At 34.7% G+C, this 21,342-nt stretch overlaps 1 protein-coding gene across 9 annotated transcripts in view; it reads left to right on the top strand.

Annotated features, from left to right (window-relative positions):
• Nucleotides 1–21,342, top strand: part of Slc16a7 (solute carrier family 16 member 7) — a 170,063-nt gene that overhangs the window by 46,078 nt on the left and 102,643 nt on the right. For 2 of the 9 annotated variants that reach the window (XM_040280399.2, XM_013363053.4), the window contains one exon: nt 5,501–5,601. The exons of 5 other annotated variants lie outside the window; for them this stretch is intronic. The gene's annotated coding sequence lies outside the window, so the exon portion shown is untranslated. Of the gene's footprint in view, nt 1–5,500; nt 5,602–14,959; nt 15,218–21,342 lie in introns of those variants that run through there. 2 more of the 9 variants (XM_078053229.1, XM_021733547.3) reach the window with 2 other exon arrangements.

Below are 21,342 nucleotides of genomic sequence, written 5' to 3'. Positions count from 1 at the left end.
GTTATATAAGACAGCAGACTGCACTATGATTCATATTACACATATAGAGCACAGTTGTTCATATCTCTGGTTGTACACAAAGTATATTCACACCATTCATGTCTTCATACATGTACTTAGGGTAATGTTGTCCATCTCATTCTACCATCTTTTTTTTACCCCCTTGCCTTTCCCCTCCCTCCCCTTTGCTCTATCTAGAGTTCATCTAATCTTCCCATGTTTCCCCTCCCAACCCCACTATGAATCAGCCTCCTTATATAAGAGAAAACATTTGGCATTTGGTTTTTTGGGACTGGCTAACTTCACTTAGCATTATATTCTCCAACTCCATCCATTTACCTGCAAATGCCATGATTTTATTCCCTTTTATTTCTGAGTAATATTCCATTGTGCATATATACCATATTTTCTTTATCCATTCATCTACTGAAGGGTATTTAGGTTGGTTCTACAGTCTAGCTATTGTTAATTGTGCTGCAATAAACATTGATGTGGCTGTGTCCCTGTAGGAGTATTCTGTTTTTAAGTCCTTTGGGTATAGACTGAAGAGTGCCTGAGCATTTTGAAACTAATGTAAACTAAGAAATTGGGACTGTAAATTTACTTATTTTACCATATATTTAAAAAGGTAAGCCTTATATAAAATAAAGGAGGTTTGATATCATTAAGTGAATTTTAACAGAAATTTAATGAAATAAATGTAAGAAATGTTTTTATATATCACATAGTCCAACTACCCATCTATTGCTGATATATGCATTGGGTGTTTTTTCATTAAAGATGTTTCTCATAACTGGTATTATGGAATAGGTAAGTAAGATCAAAGTTAGAAGGATTCCTGTCATTAAAGCTATGTAACCTTGAGAGCTTGACTTCTCCAAGCCTAGTGTTTTCTTTTCTCTAAAATGGAGATTATCAGAGCATTTGAGAGGATTGAGGCAACATATTTTACTTTTATATACTTATGTCTATCATGTTACCTTTATATGAAACAAGCTCTTCTTCTGCAGTCCTAGCCTACCGGCTATAGTTCAGCATCCATTAGATAGTTAAATTTTTTTTTTTTACACACACACAGAGAGAGAGAGAGAGAGAGAGAGAGAGAGAGAGAGAGAGAGAGAGAGAGAGAGAGAGAATTTTCTAATACTAATTTTTTTAGTTTTTGGTGGACACAACATCTTTGTTTGTATGTGGTGCTGAGGATCAAACCCGGGCTGCGCGCATGCCAGGTGAGTGTGCTACCTCTTGAGCCACATCCCCAGCCCAATTGAAAATTTCTAAAAATTACATTTCATACTAAGTTCAATTTTTGGTATCTTTGCAGCAGTCTGGGCTTTGACAATGCAATAATACCAATATTTTTCATTTTCCCAAGGTAGTTATTGGATAATTACAATATACCAGTCAAGGTCATCTAAGTTCCTAGCCAAAAAGTCATCAGATATGTCCCATGCACCTGCGGTACAGGTCTGCTTTAGCATCCTGATGTACTTAGGCATGGGCTGGCAGCTGCCCATGGAAGTATACATTCCTTGTTAATCCAGCAATTAATTTCAGAGCTTGGTCTCAGGGTCAATTACACTTCCTCTAGTTGGAGTTCATTCAGGCCCATTCTTAACAGTTCATCATGTTTGTCTATCCTAATCATATAAAAATAAATTTTTTAAAGACTGTGATGTACAATTTGCTTCAAAGAATAAATGTCAGTTTGGCTGTAGGGTGAATACAGCTGATAAGGACTCCTATCTGTGTTGCTCTCTTCACCTACCCTCCTGTTGACCCCTCACAGCTACCCATACCTGTAGGGTAGTAATATGGCAAACTGAGCACAGTGACATTTCAACAAGAGAAGCTCAAGTGATGATTTCTCAGTGTGTTTTGGTTTTGTGATTTCTGCATGGTTGATTTTCAATACAACACCAAACCAATTATACATGTTTCCAACACCTACGGATTTTCTTTCATCTTTGATGTCTTCAATTAGAAGAAAGGCAGGTCATTTATATCTCTATGACAAAGATATGTAAACAAGATTAGTTCATTCAATATTTTTGCTAAAGTTCTAAGATCAAAACTTTTTTGGGCTAGTGTTTTCTCACTTTATTTTCAGTCTATGATGGTGAAATTTTATTCTCTTAGGTTCAATTATAAAACACAGTTATATAATTGTGTTGTGCTTGTTTAAAGATTTTAGATTATATTACTTTTTCAGGTGTGCAAGTAGAATTTCCTCAAGAGACTTGGAATCCCTGTACCTGGAGATGTAAAACAGTGATTATGTAGTTTTATATAACAAGGCTTTACAGAATCTGCCTCCTGTGACTTTCAAAGATCACCTTTGGTGGTTGGATAAACTTAAAACAATGGATTTGTTTTGGGATGTCAGAATAGGACATGGTGTCTCCAACCTGTCACTTGACAGCAAAAGGAATGTTATGCTTCAGCCTTGAATAATGTCCTCACATTCTTCAACCTTGGGTTAGTCATCCACTCATCAGCTGATGTGATTTTGCATTTTTGCCTGTGTCATTAATCACTCACCTTAAGTTCTCTTTTGGCACTGGAGGCCTGTTGCTTCCAAACCAAACATATTTTCTGGGCTTCTGTGGAAAGGAAAGGAGAAGGAGCTTTAAAAGAAGATAATAGATGGGTTCTCAGTTATTTTGGCTTTGTTATTAATGCTAACTACTATCATAAATTATGGACTTATGATTGAGATGTTAATGAATATTTTATTCAAGGAACTTTTTATAAGTCTTAATGAGCACTGAGAATTCACAAACATGATTGGAAGATGCTGCTAAATTAAAGGGAGAAACTCTTGTAAGAGAGTAGATTATCTTCTATTTCTCTTGAAAATTTGAGTGTTAATTTACATAATATTAAATATTCCTTTTAGCTATCCTTTGGCTTTTGAAACAGTTCCTTGTTTTGTATCTTTTGTTAAGTGTATCAATAAAATTATCTTTGCCAGATGACATTTTTCATTTTTATCATTCTTTAGATAATTACCAACCATGTGTAAACATGAATAATATATTTCCCCAATTACATCATACATTCTTAGCTTCTTTCCTAAGCACTTTTGTAAAAATATAGTTTGTGATTAAAATTTCCTCATGAGTTAGAAAATATCAGGAGCCCTTGCAGTTCATTATGAGATACACCAGAAGTAGAATTTTATGAAACCACAGAGTATTAAAATAGCAGTGTGGAAAGGGCTGCTGGGCCTCTCCGAAAAGTAGGGCTATTTAATTGCCTAATAATGGTCTCCAAATTTATAGAATTGAGTATACCATATATTTTCCTACCTGATTTTGGATAAGAGATTACACATTGCTTAGTCTTCCAGAGGCCTAAAGATTTCTGTGTAAGGGTTTTCCTTTTTTTCCCCCTTTTTATTTGTGTTGATTTCTGGTATAATGGGTAAAGGAATTATATGCCCATTAAGAAGAGCACCATACAGCCTATAATTTTTTGCAATTGTTTTTATATAAATGGAATTAAAAAACAAGTTTTTTTTCTTTTTTTTTTTAGGAAGTCAAAGTCTGTTAAGCTTATTTATGATTTAAACATACATGTTTCAGAAGGTCAGATATATTAGCATTTGTGCAAGGTGAAAGTGATTGGGAAGGTCAAAAGGCATGCCAGAACAGATGAAAAGCATTTCACTTTATTTTATTTTTATATTAACTACCTTGCTTTTTAAAACATCTTAATTTGGTATACCTATTATGTAACTCTCAAATTACTCTATTTTTTATATATATGTCATCAGCATATAAATACCTTTTAGGTTCAGTGTATGCTTCTTCCTCAAAAAAAATAAAAATAAAAACAATTTAAAACAAATGAGAAAACTTTCACTATAACAAAATATTTTAAATTAAAATTGATGTTTCAACGTTGTAGTGGAAAATCTGGAAATTTCTAAGTTTACATTGTCAAAATAAGTTTATAGTTAGAGAAAAAAATAAGAAGAAAGACTTTCTTATTATCCCCAAATATTTGTAATATTATTTTATCTCAAATGAGAATCAAAATAATGGGAGAAGTTGCTTTTAAGGGATGAGGTAATAAATATATAGACAAGAGTAATTGTAGCAAATAATGTCAGTGTTATATATATAAATAAAATAAATTCAGAATTACATATTTTAGTGTTAGTCACTGAAGTAAGAAAGTTAATTATAGCAAGATGTCATACCCTTAAAAATGTTTACTTTACTATGTATTTTACTGATTGTGTATACTAGGAAATTTGTGAGGAACATTTTAATGCTGTTTCTAAATTAAAGTGAATTTAATTATCTCTCTAAGGAGGTTCTATGCATGCAAAATCGACAAGTTTTTTGTGTGATTCTTACTAAATTGGGACAATTTCATGTAAATAGTTGGTTTATTATCATCTTAGAACTTACATAGTAAACAGATTGATTGTTTATATAAAATCCCTTCCATGTTGGACTACAAGGTCAAGGTTCTCTGGTCAAATCAGGTAACATCATAAGCATTAGCAAACTGAACTCATAGTACCTTTGTTCTCTCCTCTTTGTCCTTGTTCATGTGAAATATATTTAAACAATCTTTGCACTGTGCTATTATAAAAAAAAATTCTTGATCATATCTGAAAGTTAATTATATTGGTTTAGTAGTAATAGAATTATCAAGATTTACTATTTAAGTCTCTTATTTTTCAAGTAGGAAATCAGTGGTTATCTAATATTTATTTATCTATAAAACTAATAATTTTTTTACTAACTTACGTAACAACTATTAATGTTCATATTTATTAATATTTTATTTGTTTTTGTCTAATACCAAACACTAACACTACTTTAGTAGATATATTAAGAGTGTTAAATGAGTCAATTAATAGTCACACGTTTAGGATAGAAAGATATATATATATATATATTTTTTTTTTCTTTTTTTGGTAAGGAAATTAAAGAGAGAAGTCAAATGTTTGTTTCAAGGTTCAAATAATCAAAGAACTGATGATAATTTTATAGTATTTCTAGTACATTAGTTACTAAAGTTATACTTAAAAATTTTTTGATGTAAATAGTTTTAATATTTTTATATAAAAATCTCATGTTATTACTTTACAAACTCTCTACCTCTTCCTCTCTTCTCTCTCTCATACACATTATCCCACCCAAAGTAGAGGGAGCTTTGTTTTTGCAGGAAATCCTCTGTATTTGCAGAAATTTTACTTAGGACAGAAAATATGAGGGCAGGCACAAACACTATGATTGTCACACAGGGTTATTGGTTTAATTAATTTAATTAAATAATCCATATATATCTGAATAGGACTTTAAATATAACCTTAGAATTTTAGAGAAGGCAAATAGCAATTTCAGCTATTTTCCATTGCAATAGAAAGTATAAAACTACATTCTGGGGAATCTTTTAGATTTGGAATTGGATACCTTTTTTATTTTTTAAAACATGCATCAAATATTTAGGTGGTTGCTCTGTTCTTTGATTCTTCTAGGAGTTAGTCTTAAGATGTGATGCTCTTTTTTTGTGAAGACGTAGATCAAGAAATTGTGGGAAACCAAGAACTCTAAGACTCTGAGCCAATAGAGCTACTCTGTGAGTACCCTCAGTGTTCATTTTCTTCGAGATACTCGAAGTCATGCTGTTTGTGGAACTGGTGTATCTTCATGTAAAAGTACCTTTAATGGCCCCTTTGATTTAATTTTGTCCAATACTATTGAGTGAGGTTGTAATATGTCAAATGGCTCCTATTGGACACATGCTTTCCAGGCTTATTCTTGCCTCTTCCTTGTTATGAGCACAGACTGTAGACCCTAGCATATCTAGGTTCAAGTCCTAGTCCTGATGCTTACTAATTAAAATTTGCTCAAACATCAGTGACTTCATCTGTAAAATGAGACCATAGATGGCATCTTCTTCACAGTGCAATTGTGAGAACTGTGTTAATTTCTGTTAAGTGCTTAGAACAGAATTTGGCACATCCTAAGTGCTACATAAGTGTTAGCTATTGTTATTATCATTATATTTACATCTTAAATACTATATTCTCTGGATTCATTCTCTTTTTAGATATGGACATAAAAGTTGGGGTAAACACATTTTAATGTAAATAAATCCTGTCAATTGTATAATTTGTTATGTCAATTGTTAACATTCCTTGTATTTTATATAACTCTTTGTTCTTGTTGTTATAAGTATGTAGATAATGCAAATGTTGCGAATTCTTTAATTATATCTTTTGTAGAATTCACTGATTCCATTGTCATGATTTTACCTTGTTAGTCTTTAGGTATGTTTTGATGTAAGTGGTTAAGTATCAGATGCAGATGCTTTGGGACTAAGAAAGTTATGCAGCACCCTATAAAAAGAAGTGTTAAATAAAAAAACTTACAAAGTGAGGAATGCCTAGTCTGAATATTGTTTTAAAAATGATTGTCTTGAGAAAAGACTCTCTTAGGGGGACAGATAGAAATTGCTATTTCTATGAATGCCACATGGTCTGTCTAGTAAGGGTGGTGGGCATTTCTTTAGAAACACATATTTTTAAATTTTTTTAAATTTTTTATTTTTAGTTATACATGACAGTAGAATGTATTTTGGCATATTATACATACATTGAATATAACTTCCCATTCTTGTGGTTGTACATGATGTGGAGTTATACTGGTTGTGAAAATAGGAAAGTTATATGAGATTAATTCTACTGTCTTTCCCATTCCCATTTTTCCTCCATTCCCTTTATGCCCCTTTGTCTAATCCAAAGTACTCTATTCTTCTTTTCCCCATCCCTTATTGTGTGTTAGCATCTGCATATCAGAGAGAACATTCAGCCTTTGTTTTTTGGGGGACTGGCTTATTTTACTTAGCATGGTAATCTCCAGTTCCATTCATTTACTTGAAAATACCATAATTTCATTCTTTTTTTATGGCTAAGTAACATTCCATCGTGTATATATACCACATATTTTTTTTACCCATTTATCTGTTGGAAGACATCTAAGTTGGTACCATAGCTTGCTATTGTGAATTGAGGTGCTATAAACATTGATGTGGCAGCATTACTATAGTATGATGATTTTAAGTTCTTTGGGTATAAATGAAGAAGTGGAATAACAGGGTCAAATGGTGGTTCCATTCAAAGTTTTCTGAGGAATCTGCATACTGCTTTCCAGAGTGGCTGCACCAATTTATAGTGCCACCAGAAATGTATGAGTGTATCTTTTCCCCCTGATCCTTGTCAACATTTATAGTTGCTTATATTCTTGGTAAATGGCATTCTGACTGGAGTGAGATGGAATCTCAGTTTTGTTTGAATTTGCATTTTTCTAATTTCATCTGGAGTTGTTGAACATTTTTTTCATATATTTGTTGACCGATTGTATTTCTTCTTCTGTGAAGTGTCTATTCAGTTCCTTACCCTGTTCATTGATTGGGTTATTTGTATTTTTTGGTGTTAGTTTTTTTTTTTGAGTTATTTATATATACTGGAGAGTAATGCTCTGAGGGGAAGCACATAATTGATCAGCCTTTTATCATCAAAATAGCCATATTCCAAGGCACACAGTGTAATAATGAATTAGGCCAACATTTGTTGCATACCTTCTCAGCTAATAGATAAATGATGGCTGTTCAAGGAGGGTTTCTTGGTGCAATGGAGAAGAACCACCAATCTGTGAAGTAGCAGATTCCAGTGAGAGAGTTAGGCAGGGACATAAGATCTATTTATTCAGAACAAAGGCCAGCAGGAGCACCCTGTGATGTCCTATACAGTTTTAAATTGTGCATTGCTCTTAAAAAACAGCTTGTCTGTGTCCTTGACTTTCTAGGTTTTCTGCAGTGGGATGGAAAACAAATCAAAACAAAACACAGTCTTCACACACACATGAAAGACAATGGATACCACGTCTTTAAATTGGTTACTTAAACACAGGCCTATTGGGCATGTGGTTGAGAAACAGACACCAGTAATGACACATGTGCTTTTAGTTAAATGAGATTTGTTTTTCCTCAAATACATCTGGCATCTTTGTGGTATCCTGTAGTCAAATCCTTCTGTTTCTATTTTATGACCCACTTTTCCCACATTTCACTGACCAGCATTTCATCTGACGGGATGCAGTTGAAAACCACAGAACATTAGAAGAAGCTCTCTCAAGTCACTTACCTTTGTAGAAGTGTATGGATCTCTGATTGGCTTCAGAGAACATTTTAAACACTGAACCCACAAAGGATGTCATTTTCTTGCCTCTGCTTAAAGTTTAATACTGCAGTTAACTGAAGGATTAAAAAAAAAAAAGAAATGAAGATCTGGACGAAAACGTCTCTGTAATGAATTAATGGAAAGTGTCAAGTAAATTACATACCAAATGCCATGTCTGCTTTATCTTTATGTATCTCTCCCTTCAAATTATTTCAAAATTAAATAGGTAAGCTGAACATACCCAGTTATATTCTCCCTATTATAAATACTACTAACCTACTCACTGTGTTCATGTTTATTTCACAGAGAATGTGGATTGATAGCAATCCTAATAATCAAATCATTAGGCTTTTACTTTAGACCAAATTGACCAGCTTTGATTTCCACTGTATCTTAAAGCTAGGAAAAATTTTTAACTAAATTTTTGGTCTTCTCCCCTCACAAATAGTTCAGATAATAATCAATGGACAGTACCTATATGACTAAATCAATCATATTTGCTAATCTGTCCTTGGAAAATCTGGTTAATATTGAGGACAACATTTTCAGACATAGGAGAACACTTCTATGATGTTGTGTTGATAGCATGCTTAACAGCCTTATGATGACACAGAAGATGTATGGAGTAGGTACCTTTATTATTTACCTCTTGCCTACGGTATAGTTGAATGTATGAGTTAAGTTATGCAAGGTTCTACAGGATATGACAATGCTAATAATTCTGTATGTAGAATACTACTTTAGCTTGTTGACTCTGTTGTTCACCATGAGAGAATGACTGTGTTCATACCATGATGTATTCTTTTTCTTCTCTTTGTCTTTTTTATAATGGGGATTGAGCCCAGGGCCTCAAGCATGCTAAGCGTGTGTTCTACCTTTAAGCTATAGCCCCAGTCCCATCACGGCTTTCTTATTCTAGCTACTAACTAAATATTGGTTAAACCAATTAAATAAACAGAAGAAAAAGAATATATTCAGCCAGCCTCTTTGATGCTGGGCCAGAGAATGTGGCTTGGATATATAGTCAAATGGAGTTTATATTTTGAGTTTATCTCTAAATGTAGGCTTTCCCTTTGTACGGGTAGAACCTGTCCTAGTAAAATTATCACAGTGGAGAACAAATCAGAATATATCTCTCTGTAGGAAGACCCACCTGGGGAAAAAAGAACAGACAGTTCTCTACACCAGATTTGCTTAGTGCTTTTTGTTGTAAATCAGTAAGCAGACGGGAAATAGATAGATACTTGTTAGTAGAGATATTAGATACTTGTTAGTAGAGATATTACTTTTAATAGGTGGGTTTGCAAGGGAACATGAAGCTACTAGATACATGGGAATCCTGAGAATCAGAGAGTCAGATAATTTCCTCAAGGTGACAAGTAGAGTGTAGGTTTGAACTCGAACCTCCTAAAACTAAATCAAGTACTTTTTATGTTTTAAGAATCTCTTAGAGCTGGGCACGGTGGTGCAGGCCTGTAATTCCAGCGGCTCTGAAGGCTGACGCAGGAGGGTCACGAGTTCAAAGCCAGCCTCAGCAAAAGTGAGGCACTAAGCAACTCAGTGAGACCCTGTTTCTAAATAAAATACAAAATAGGGCTGGGGATGTGGCTCAGTGGTCGAGTGCCCCAAGTTCAATTCCCGGTTACCCCCGCCACCCCAAAACAAAGCATTTCTTAGAGTAAAGAAGTGCAGCAAGGAGTTATGCGGCAGTGTCCTAGGAAACAGCAGGTTCCCCAGGGGAGCGAAGACTAGTGAGCAGACTGAGGCCTGGCACAGGCAGACAAGGACAGTCCATGTCCTCTGCCAGCTGTTAAGGAGCTCACCAAGAAGGTCTTGTCCTCACAGGGAGCCACCCAGAGAGGCCTTAAAACACGCATGCCGTAGACTTGACGAGGTCGTGGGGCATGGCGGTGAGTCCTATAAACTGTCTTTCCATGTGACTTTGCATTATTTTTCTTGTTATTTCCTTGGGATTCTCATATGTCATTTCATCCTTTTCCTTTAAAATAATTTAAAATACCAACTACCAAAGATTTTCATTTATAATACCTTACAATGACTGAAGAACAAAGTTTTTTCAATATAAACTTTTCTTTGGAGGCATGACAAGAATCTCGTAGCCAGTGAGATGTGACTGAGTCAGTAGATTGAAAGTGGTAAACTCTGTTTATTTATATCTTGTTAATGATTAATACCTTTGTAGTTTTAAAAACCAGAATAAATAATGGCTTCTTATTTTTTAAAATGGCAGTGAAAACCAAACACATTAAAATATCTGTACTAATTGGCTCTAGCAGTATATGGCATTACATATTTGATCCTAGGATATTTCATCACATATCCCCCGTGGGTATTCCTGTGTGTGGTGGAGGGGTAGCCGGTGGGTGGACAGACACTTGTTAGTAGAGATATTACTTGTGTAACAATTGGGAGGCTACTGCATTTGTTGAAGTTGCCTGGCATCTGTGGGAATGAGGGAAAGGAGATAGAATTGAGTCCTGGTGGAAGTAGAATCTTTAAGGATTGGCAACTGTGATATGACAGTGGAGAGCAGGAAACATCGTGGGCTCTCAGACTTTGTGCCGAGTCACTAGCAGAATGTTGGTGCATTTAACAGAAGTCTGCTGAAGGTGATGGCAAAGAGCTAAGTGGAATCATGGATTCTGAGATAGAAAGGTATTTTAGAAGCACTTTCTCTGAATATGTTTCCTCAATTAGCTGAATATACTAAGAACTTCTGTTGAATGGATAACAGCCAGGAAAAGATCTTAAATGATCCATGTACTCAAACCAAGAGAGCTGCTGTTGTGGGCAAAAAGAGGAAATCACTTAAGATGGTAGAGTCCTTGTATTGTTTGTGTTTAGGACTGCCTTCCCGCCGTTAGCCTTTATGTTTTCCTGTGATGTATTGAAACTTTAAAGGAATTGCTCTATAATGCAAATTTGACTGGAGACTTTTTTCTTTTGTTCTTACCAAGGTTAAAAAAAGAATTCCATTTTACATTATGACTCTGGGCAATTACCTCAAGTAGTGAACTTGGACTATTTTTTCTACTGCATACTAACTTTGAGCTCCAAGATAATTCTAAACTCCAGAATATAGAATCCCTATCAGTTTTATTCAATGAATGTTAAGACTGTGGTACTCTTTCCAGTAAAACAATAGGAAAAATATTTTATCTAAATGAGAAAAGCAAATAGAAGATTCCCCTTATGTTTGTAAAACAATTAATCTTTGTATTTTTCTGACTAATTTATTGCTGTTTCCCATCCAAAATTTATACCTGAGCTTTCTGTTCTTTTGAATTTCTTGCACTTTTTTTATGCTTAATTTTTAAATTTCTTTATATGCGGTGCTAGGGATAGAACACAGGGCCTAGTGCATGCTAGGTAAGCACTTTGCCACTGAGTCACAACCCTGGTCCTGGACTTTTTATTCAGATTAAAAACCTGGATTTTGCACATTAATCTAGATTTATTCAGAGTCATAAAGTGAGAAACATCAAAATCTCACAAGGGAAATGTGATAATGCTGCATGAAACTTGGGAATAATGTTATAAACAAATCTATTGCCAAGAACTTATTGTTATGTTTTAAATGCAGAATTAATAACCGGTTCCAAGACCACATATGCTACTCATCAGGGTTTTCTCCTAAGACTATCTGTATTTCCTATCATTTCTGACTCCACATTAATGAGAATGTTAGAAACTGAAATTTAAATAAAATCTTTACATGGTCCTATTTTTGGCTTTACTCTTGAGAATGTGTAACCTTGGCAAAGGTTAGTCACCTTCAGGCATTTTCTCCCCAGAGCTCAGGGAACAGTTCTTTGGCTTTTATTTTCTCAATGGTGCATGTAGCAAACACAATTGTGTGTGTTTATCTCATATCCTACAGAATATAGTTGCTCAACTTTAGTAACACAAGTTCTTTGTGCTTTAATTATGATGTGTTTCTTGGTAAGAAAAAGAGAGGGTTAGGATGTAGTTCAGTGGTAGAGCACTGGTCTAGCATGTACAGGCCTTGGGTTCAATCTCCAGTTTGGGAGTGCAGGAAGGCCAACTGTTGAATGTTTTCCTGTGATTACAAAGTCGCCAGTTATATTTTCTTCTGTTTCAAACACTAATCCATACTTCGCTGCTATAGGTAATTTTGATTTTATTTTTTGAAAAGATTTGTTAAAAATGTGTGCTTAAGATGCAAACTAATTTAGTAGAAGTCAGCTGTGAAGAAAAATAAATTCTACATTTAGAAAGTAAATATACAATTTAAAACTTAAGCTTTTTAACCTTTCCTAACAGGCATTATGAACCATGTATTCAATCAGTGGATAGTATTTTTTAAAGATTTAATATTGTAATGGCAATAACCAAAATAATAGTAAATAAGTACAAACTATATTATCCACACTCTTGCCAATTCTAATCATTGTAGGTCATATTTTATGAAATTGTGTTCTTGGTTACAGTATATTTTGACATATTAAACTTAGATTTTTGTATTTCTCCTTTATTTAACTTTAGAACTTCATATAATAATTTTTTTTTTTTTGGCGGGGGCGTATCAAGGATTGAACTCTGGGCAGTCAACCACTGAACCACATCCCAGCTCTATTTTTATATTTTATTTAGAGGGAGGGTCTCACTGAGTTGCTTAGTGTCTCACTTTTGCTGAGCCTGGCTTTGAATCTCTGATCCTCCTGACACAGCCTCCCCAGCCACTGGGATAACAGGTGTGCACCACTGCCAGAACTTCTTATAATGATTCTAAGTAAAAAATATTAATTACACATAGGAAGCTGCATAACGATAACATTCATGGTATACTTAATAGTGTTTATATTTACTAAAGGTGGTAAACATTCCTGTATATAATTTGAGTCTTGTTATATTTTCATTATGTATAAGAAGTTAATAAATCAGATATCTTTATTGAAATTTTGTTCCTTTCTTAAAAAAATACTTTGAGGTGTATCTCTACAGAGTACAAAGTGAAATTATTTTTAATTGTTTAATCACTTTGTATTACATCAGTACTTCTACTCCAGATAAGTGTGTCAATACTGTTGGAAACTACAGGAGGCCTTTGTTTGGGACTAAGCTCCTGCATTGGCATACAACAGACTGGGCTAAAAACGGAGTACTCACCCGTGCTACTAAGGACTAGTAACCATGGGCTTTCAATTGGAACCCAGGACCCAATATTTCCAGGTCACTAAGGGGGAAAATAAGCTGTCTATCTGACCTCCTACAAAATCAAAATTAGAGAAGATAACATCCAAATTTCCCAAACAGTACAGTGTTCATTGGCTTGAGAATGAAGTTCCCTTGTCTTATTTCTTACACAAAAGAGATAACCTAAAGTAACCTGATGATAAGCAGTCAGTTGTTTTTCTATTGTTTTGTCTCCATGTCTCCACTTTAAAAGGAAAGTAACTTGGGGCTGGGGATGTGGCTCAAGTGGTAGCGCGCTCGCCTGGCATGCGTGCAGCCCAGGTTCTATCCTCAGCACCACATACAAACGAAGATATAAAAGGAAAGTAACTTTAAAATGACCCATCTACCTTCTGTTCTTTTGTTTCTGCTTTCTTCAGACTTCCCCTATCTGTAAAATCAAGTGTTGCCTGACTCTAGAATTGAAAGTAAAGCAAATGAAATTCATTAAGCTAAATGGTTGTAGTCTGTCTTTTCATCCTAGCTACTAAGCACTCTGCTGTGTTGGGGCAAAGGTGCACTTGAAGAGTTCTCTGTAAAGATGCCATCATCTCCTTTTGCCGGATGTATACCATATAATTCTAAATGCCACAGTACAATTTGTTCATAGTATTATAGAAGATAAGAAGATAAGAAATTTTCTTATGTTTTCATTTCTTTTTAGTTGTAATGTTAAGGTTTTGATAGAAGGGATAGAAACATACCCTGGATCTTATTTCATAAAGATAATTGCTTTAGTTGGTTAAATAAGTGAGAAGAAATTTCTGGAGGTTATTTATATTTTCACCTGGTTATTGTAACAATTATATACTTTTAGAAATGTAGCCTATTAAAATCTTTGGGAATCACTTTTTACACCCAACTATTGATGCTTAGTTCCAAGTAATTGCATTATTCCCATGAGATATCAAATGCCCCCTTACCCACTAATTAGGAAAAAACTGCCAAATTAGAGTCAAATCCAGGACCCAGAATTCTCCAACCATATGAGCTTGTGTAAGTGATTGAAGCTCTGAGCTTCAGTGTTCCCATACTTAACATAATGTCCATCTTATATAGTTACAGAATGAGGAAATGGATGCAAATTGTTTGGTATAATGTCTACCTAGAGTGTGAGAAACACCCAGCAAATGAAATCTCTTATTTCTCCAAAGGTTATTGTGGTTTGTTCATATACAAAGATGGCGTTACTGATCGATGGTAAGATTCACTGTTAGGTGTTTAGGTTGGGGACCTTTCTCAACTGAGGGCATGTATTTACAGAATTGCTGACCAAGTAAGGAATGTAGTATGTAATCGGGCAACAAAGGGATTCAACACATGACCTTAGCCTTTTGATATTGTTTCCCTTGCCTCAGACTCTGTGACAGATTCACTTACCCTGTGATGTATATAGTACAGTACTCTAGCAGTGTGTTCCAAACATGATGTTTAATCACATGATGGAAAACACACTCGAAAGTGTGGCTACATCAACTTCAGAGAATCGGAAGATTAAATTTAGCAGTTCTAACTGCCAGGCTTGTTCACCTTCTTTGACCCAGGATATAATTTAAGCTCCGCTCACTTTATACTGTGAAAAGTATGAACTAATTGTGCACGTCAAAGCAAGTTCTTCAAGAAGAGAGAGGGCTACCTTTCCCCTATTTGAAAGAAGAGAGAAGGAAGGGCAAAGCAGAGAATCTCTGGAGACGTGTGTGCAAGTTTGCTTCTGGCTAGAAGTTAATGATCAATTGCCTCTCTGCTCAGCTCTGTGCTCAGAGAAAGAAGGAAACTTGGGTTCTCTCTATTCAGGTAACTTTCAAATCATACTTACTGTAAAAATATACAAGCTGTGCATGTTAACTGTACTTTATAAACATGTGATTGTTTTTATTTCTTCAGTTTTCTCTGATATCATATTCTAAATTTATTGAAAGAAAATGAAAAACTCAATGTTGGCTCAGAAAACTATTTCACTTTTAAAGTGTACTCAGTTAATACTAATGAGGAATTCTGTGCTTATATTAGGGAAAGGGAATTTTTAAATGTATTTATGAAATGAATTATTGTGATTCCTAAGTCTACTGGCTGAAACATGTGTTAATTATAATTATTTATAATAATAAATAACATAGTACATTATTTAGTCTTGGTAAGGAAACTCAAAATCTCTAACACTGAAATTCTGAAAGTAAGAGTGAATCACTAAAATTTATCTTGATGTTGTAAAACAACGAAATATCTTTATTTTTCTTATTCTAGATTGCTACATTTTATAAGTATCTGTGTATATTGCTGAAAAAATACTATTTTTTTATTGTGGAACTTAAGTAACTTGGTCCCAATATATTTGGAATGGTACTATGACAAACAATGAAGTTATAATGCAGGTATATTTCAGGTGACACTACTGTATAATTTCAATGAAATTAAAGGCCTTTTTCACTCAAATTTACAACTTTCAAAGCTAGTTTCTGAAAATAAAAATATCTATGCTATATGTATACAGAATGATTATACTTTGCATTGAGCTTCCAACATGAAGGATACATTGCTTATGTCACTGCATCACAAATTGTTTGATTTCTTTTTAAAGTTTCTGGTGACGGTGGTTATCTGTATTCAACAAGTATCCAAAGCCAAGGGAACTTGTGTTTGTTGGATTTAGACTCAAGTCATAAAGACAAGTAAATATTAGAAGTTAAATGTTTCCATGCTACTACATATGTAGTTTTCTCTATATATTTTTCCTGAACTGAATTAGATGCCAGACAATGATTGATGATTTTACAACTGCAATTTGCAGCTGGTAAAAACCTAGAAGAACATCTATTTTAATAAGAAGAACTATGTCTAGAGAGGGGAAGTAACAAAAACTATCGGGAGCTCTGGGGCTGGAATCAAAGTCCCTATTTACTGGATGACAAATAGAGTTAATAGCTTATTAGTCAATGTTTGTGCTGTTTTTTTTTACTTCCTTTTTTTTTTAAAAAAGGGAAGCAATATTTTATTCCTTAATACATTTCTATTTTGAAGTGCTGCAAGATAAGCACTGGCAGTTAAAGTGTAGTTGCATAGTGATTTTTTTCCAGATTCACCACCACTGCCATTGCTAAGTTTCTATAACACTGTAATTTATATAATCCCTTTCTTCTGTTCTGTCTGTATACAGATTTGCTTAGGTATATCTAAGTTCTGTTTACAAAAGTAGTTCTTCAAGGTTAAATAAGAGAGTATTGCCAGTTCTTATTTTAGTAAACACTAAAGTCATTCTGAAAAGTTCATGCTTTATAAGTTAAACATCCAGATGGCTAAAATTTCATTAATTATGGAAATTTAAAATATGAGTAAAATCAAAGTATGCAAATAAATATGACGAGTCTTAAATTTTAGACGAATTAATATGCAATCTAAAGTTAGAACAATTATTTGAAAGGATGATAAAAATTGAGACTTTAAACTGTTAGATATGTACAAATTCCTTACTATATTATAGTATACTGTGCATCTTTTTAATATTAGATATTAATATAGAACCAAGATTATATGTATTAATGACTAGTTGCTATTCTGATTCACTATGGCCTTTGGATATCTACTTCTCAGTTTCCTATTAACCATATAAAAATCAAGTTACTATAAGAAAGTGTCTTTCTTTCTTTAGCACATTATTGGATATCCTTCATGAATGAATTCCTGAAAAGTTCACCAAGTCTTTTTTGACAGTACATGTAGATATTACACATACACACACACACACACATACACACACACACACACACACACACACACACACACAATTTAAGATTCTCAGAGACAGGGAGAGAGAATCAATGCTTTCAATGCAATGAAGTGTGCAGGTGTTGGAAAACCTAGCTTTGCAAATCATGGGTAAATCACATAACCTGTAAGAACCCTAAAAGATCTAAATGTAGGCTATAACAATAAGCGAACTCTAAATGGAGACTATAACAATAATAATGATTTTTTATTTAGTATGAGAATCATGTGAATTTATGTATGACTTGACCCAGTGGATTATAAATCATTACCGAGCACTTCCTAAGGCTGTCGTGACAGTACTACAAACTGGTGGTTTAAAACAGCAGAAGTTCATTCTGGCTTAGTTGTGGATGGGTGCAAACACCCAGAAACATGGGGAGAATGCTACATGAAGATGGTGGCAGTGGGACTCCAGTCTGTGCCTCCATCTTTATATGGCATTCTCCCTGTGTTTCTGTGTCTTCACATGGCAGTCTTTTTTTATGTATGTATGTATGTATTTATTTATGTACTTTAGTTGCCAGTGGATATTTCACTTTACTTGTTTATTTATATGTGGTGGATCAAACCCAGGGCCTCACACATGCCAGGCAAGTGCTCTACCACTGAGCCACAACCCCAGTCCCACGTGGCAGTCTTCTTATAAGCATATCTATTAGACTGGATTAGGAGCTGCCCTATTCCAGTACAAACTCCTCCCAGTCAATTACACATACATTGGCTCTAGGGAATAGTTTGAATCTGGAATATACCTCAAAAACCCATGCATTAGATATTTTCTCCTCAGGTTGGTGCTGTTGGGAAGTGTTGGAAACTTTAAGAGGTGGGTCCTGGAAAGAGGTGTTTGGTTTATTGTAAGAATTCATTCAAAGGAAATAGTAGGACCGCAGCCTCTTCCTCTTCCTCTCTTTAGCTTCCTAGGAATGGAGTGAGCAGGTTTGCTCCACATATGTTCTCCCCATGATGTTCCACCACAGGGTGAAAGCAACAGGGTCAAATGATCATGGACAGTTACACGTGAGCCAAAGTGTGTTGGGGGGAACCACCTTTTTTTTTTCTTTTTAATGTGATTATCTCAGCTCTTTTTGTTATAGTTGTGGAAAACAGACTAACATCCCATTTCCAAATAAGGTCACATTCTGAGATGTTAGAAGTTAAAATCTCAACTTGTCTTTTTTGAAGGATGTAATTAAACCAATAATAGTTTGCCTGTGACTCCTTTCCCAAATTCAAGTCCCTACCACATGCGTACCGCATGCAAAAACGTATATTCAAGCTGATCACAACATTTCCAAATATCTTAGTTATTCCAACATCAGCTCTAAGTCCAAATTCTATTTAGATCAGTTATGGATGACACTTGGAATGTAGTCTATCCTAGGACAAAATTTCTTTCCATCTGTCAACCTGTGAAATCTTAAGAACAAGTCATCTACTTCCAAGATACAGTATGAGAAAGAATAGACATTCTCACTCTAAAAAAAAAGAAAAAATAGGAATAAACAAAATAGAAAGGTTCTACTAATCTAAAACAACTTCAAAACTTATCATAATGTAAAAATTCCATGATGTTATAAAACTTGGGAATAATTCTCTATTGCTTTTTTCTCTGTCTTCTGGTCCTGCCAGAATGATCCTGCCTCCTGTTTTAGTCAGCTTTTCTGCTGCTGTAACCAAAAGATCTGACCAGAACAATTTTAGGAGGAAAAGTTTATTTGAGGGCTCATGGTTCCAGAGGTCTTAGTCTATAGAAGGCCATCTCCATTCCTCAGGGCCCCAGGTGAGGCTGAACATCATGGCGGAAGAGTGTGGCAGAAGAAAGTGGCTCACATCTTGATCAGGAAGGAGAGCGAGAGGTCTCCACTTGCCAGATACAAATAAATACCCCAAAGCCACGCTGCTCCATCCCCACCTCCTCTGGCCACACTCTACCACTTCAGTTATCACTCACTTAATCCCTATGAGGGACTAATTCACTGATTGAGTTAAGACTCACACAACCCAATCATTTCTCCTCTGAATGTTCTTACATTGTTTCACTTGTAAGCTTTTGGGGGACACCTCACATCCAAAGCATAACACCTCCTTTCCCAGGTCTTACCCCCTTTCTCCTCAGTCCTGGGTGGTGGCCCTGCTCCCTGAAAATAAGGACATGGCCCTGTTCTTTGGAACTGTGGAAATCCCTTTTCCCAAGCCTCTGTATACATTTTTCTCCCTATAATTCTTCCTTTGCTTTATTCTTTCTTTACTTCTTTCAGTACAGACTGGCAGTATTTTTGCTTACATAATATTTTTAAAAATCTCTCATCCTCTTGTGGGCATCCAAGACAAAAGACAAGAGAGTTCTTTTAAGTGTCTTCCATATGCCTGCATCTCTGTTCTCAAATTTGAAGTTTATTATTCTCATTGCATGGTTTTAGGTTATTATTATGAATGTATGCTTCCATAGAGAGTATTTTATATAGTTTGCAAGTTCTCAGATTTCATGTATTGGTTTCATACTGAATAAGTATTTAAGAAGCCACACACGTTATTTGTTCAATAATGTGTTTGAAATAATGTGACTCATAGTTTTAATCCATTCACTGTATTATTATTATTATCATTAGTAGTAGTAGTAGTAGTATTTTTCATTGACTAACATTATTTAATTATAATTCATAGTACAATCCATGTACATATGACAGCCATGACTTCTCTAAATATATTCTCTGGGTCTGTGTTCAATTCTTTTGATTTGTACTCTTAACAATATTTGAGCATTTATTACCACCTGCAATTTCTCTAACAATTCATTTACATTCTGTCTTCTCCGATAGTCCCAGATCTGGAACTTAATAAGTGGAGTCAATTAACACTGTTAACATTGTGTGATATTTCATTCTGGTCTCTATGTTGTATATATTTTATTCACAGATATTAATTATGCATTGGGGTTCAGTGTGATGCTTTCATATATGCTAAACTGTACACTGATCAAATTCTCCCCCCCCCCACCTTACCCTTCTCAATCCCTAGTAAACATAATTCTGATTTTAGGTTGACTTTTTATTTATATTTTGGTACCAAGTATTGAACTCAGGGGCACTGGACTACTCAGCCACATCCCTAGACCTATTTTGTATTTTATTTAGAGATAGGGCCTCACTGAGTTGCTTAGTGGCTCACTTTTGCTGAGTCTGACTTTGAACTCTCTATCCTTCTGCCTCAGCTTCCTGAACCTCTGGGATTACAGGTTTAGGTTGACTTTAAAAAATTTTTTTCCACATATGAGAGAGAACATAAAGTCATTATCTTTCTGTGTTTGGCTTTTTTTACTTAATGTCTCTAGTCCATCCATTCTACTGAAAGAGACGGGATTTCATTCCTATTTATGGCTGAATTGTGTGTGGTATGTATAAATACACACATACACATATATACATAAAACATTTTCTTCCCTCATCTGTTGATGGGCCTCTAGGCTAATTCCATATATTAGCTATTATGAGTAGTGCTGTAATTAACATGGGTCTGCAGTCTTCTCTTTGGTATTTCTTTGGATATATGCCCAGAAGTGGGATAGTTGGATCATATGGTAAATCTATTTTTAATTTTTTGAGGAACCTTCTTACTGTTCTCCTTGAACAGTGTGAATGTTTGTACTAATTTACATTCCAGAGTGGTATTGAGTTCCTTTCTCTGCACATTCTTCCTAGCATTTTAAAAAATATACCAACTATTCTATCTGGAGTGAGATGGTATCTCATTATAGTTTTTTTTTTTTTAAAGAGAGAGGGAGAGAGGGAGAGAGAGAGAGAATTTTAATATTTATTTTTTAGTTATTGGCAGACACAACATCTTTGTTGGTATGTGGTGCTGAGAATCGAACCCGGGCCGCACGCATGCCAAGCGAGCTCGCTACCGCTTGAGCCACATCCCCAGCCCACATTATAGTTTTTTAAAGTTTTTTTTTTAGATAGACACATGCCTTTATTTTATTTATTTTTATGTGGTGCTGAGGATCAAACCCAGTGCCTCATACATGCTAGGTAAGGGCTCTACCACTGAGCTACAGCCCCAGCCCTCATTATAATTTTGTTGTGCAGGACCTTGATGGCTAATGATAATGTTATTTATTCATTTTAACTCCTATACATCCCAGCCTATGAATA

The sequence above is a fragment of the Ictidomys tridecemlineatus genome, chromosome 6, assembly GCF_052094955.1.
Source record: "Ictidomys tridecemlineatus isolate mIctTri1 chromosome 6, mIctTri1.hap1, whole genome shotgun sequence".
In the NCBI taxonomy this organism is placed as follows: domain Eukaryota; kingdom Metazoa; phylum Chordata; class Mammalia; order Rodentia; family Sciuridae; genus Ictidomys; species Ictidomys tridecemlineatus.
This window is presented reverse-complemented; position numbering and strand designations above follow the sequence as displayed.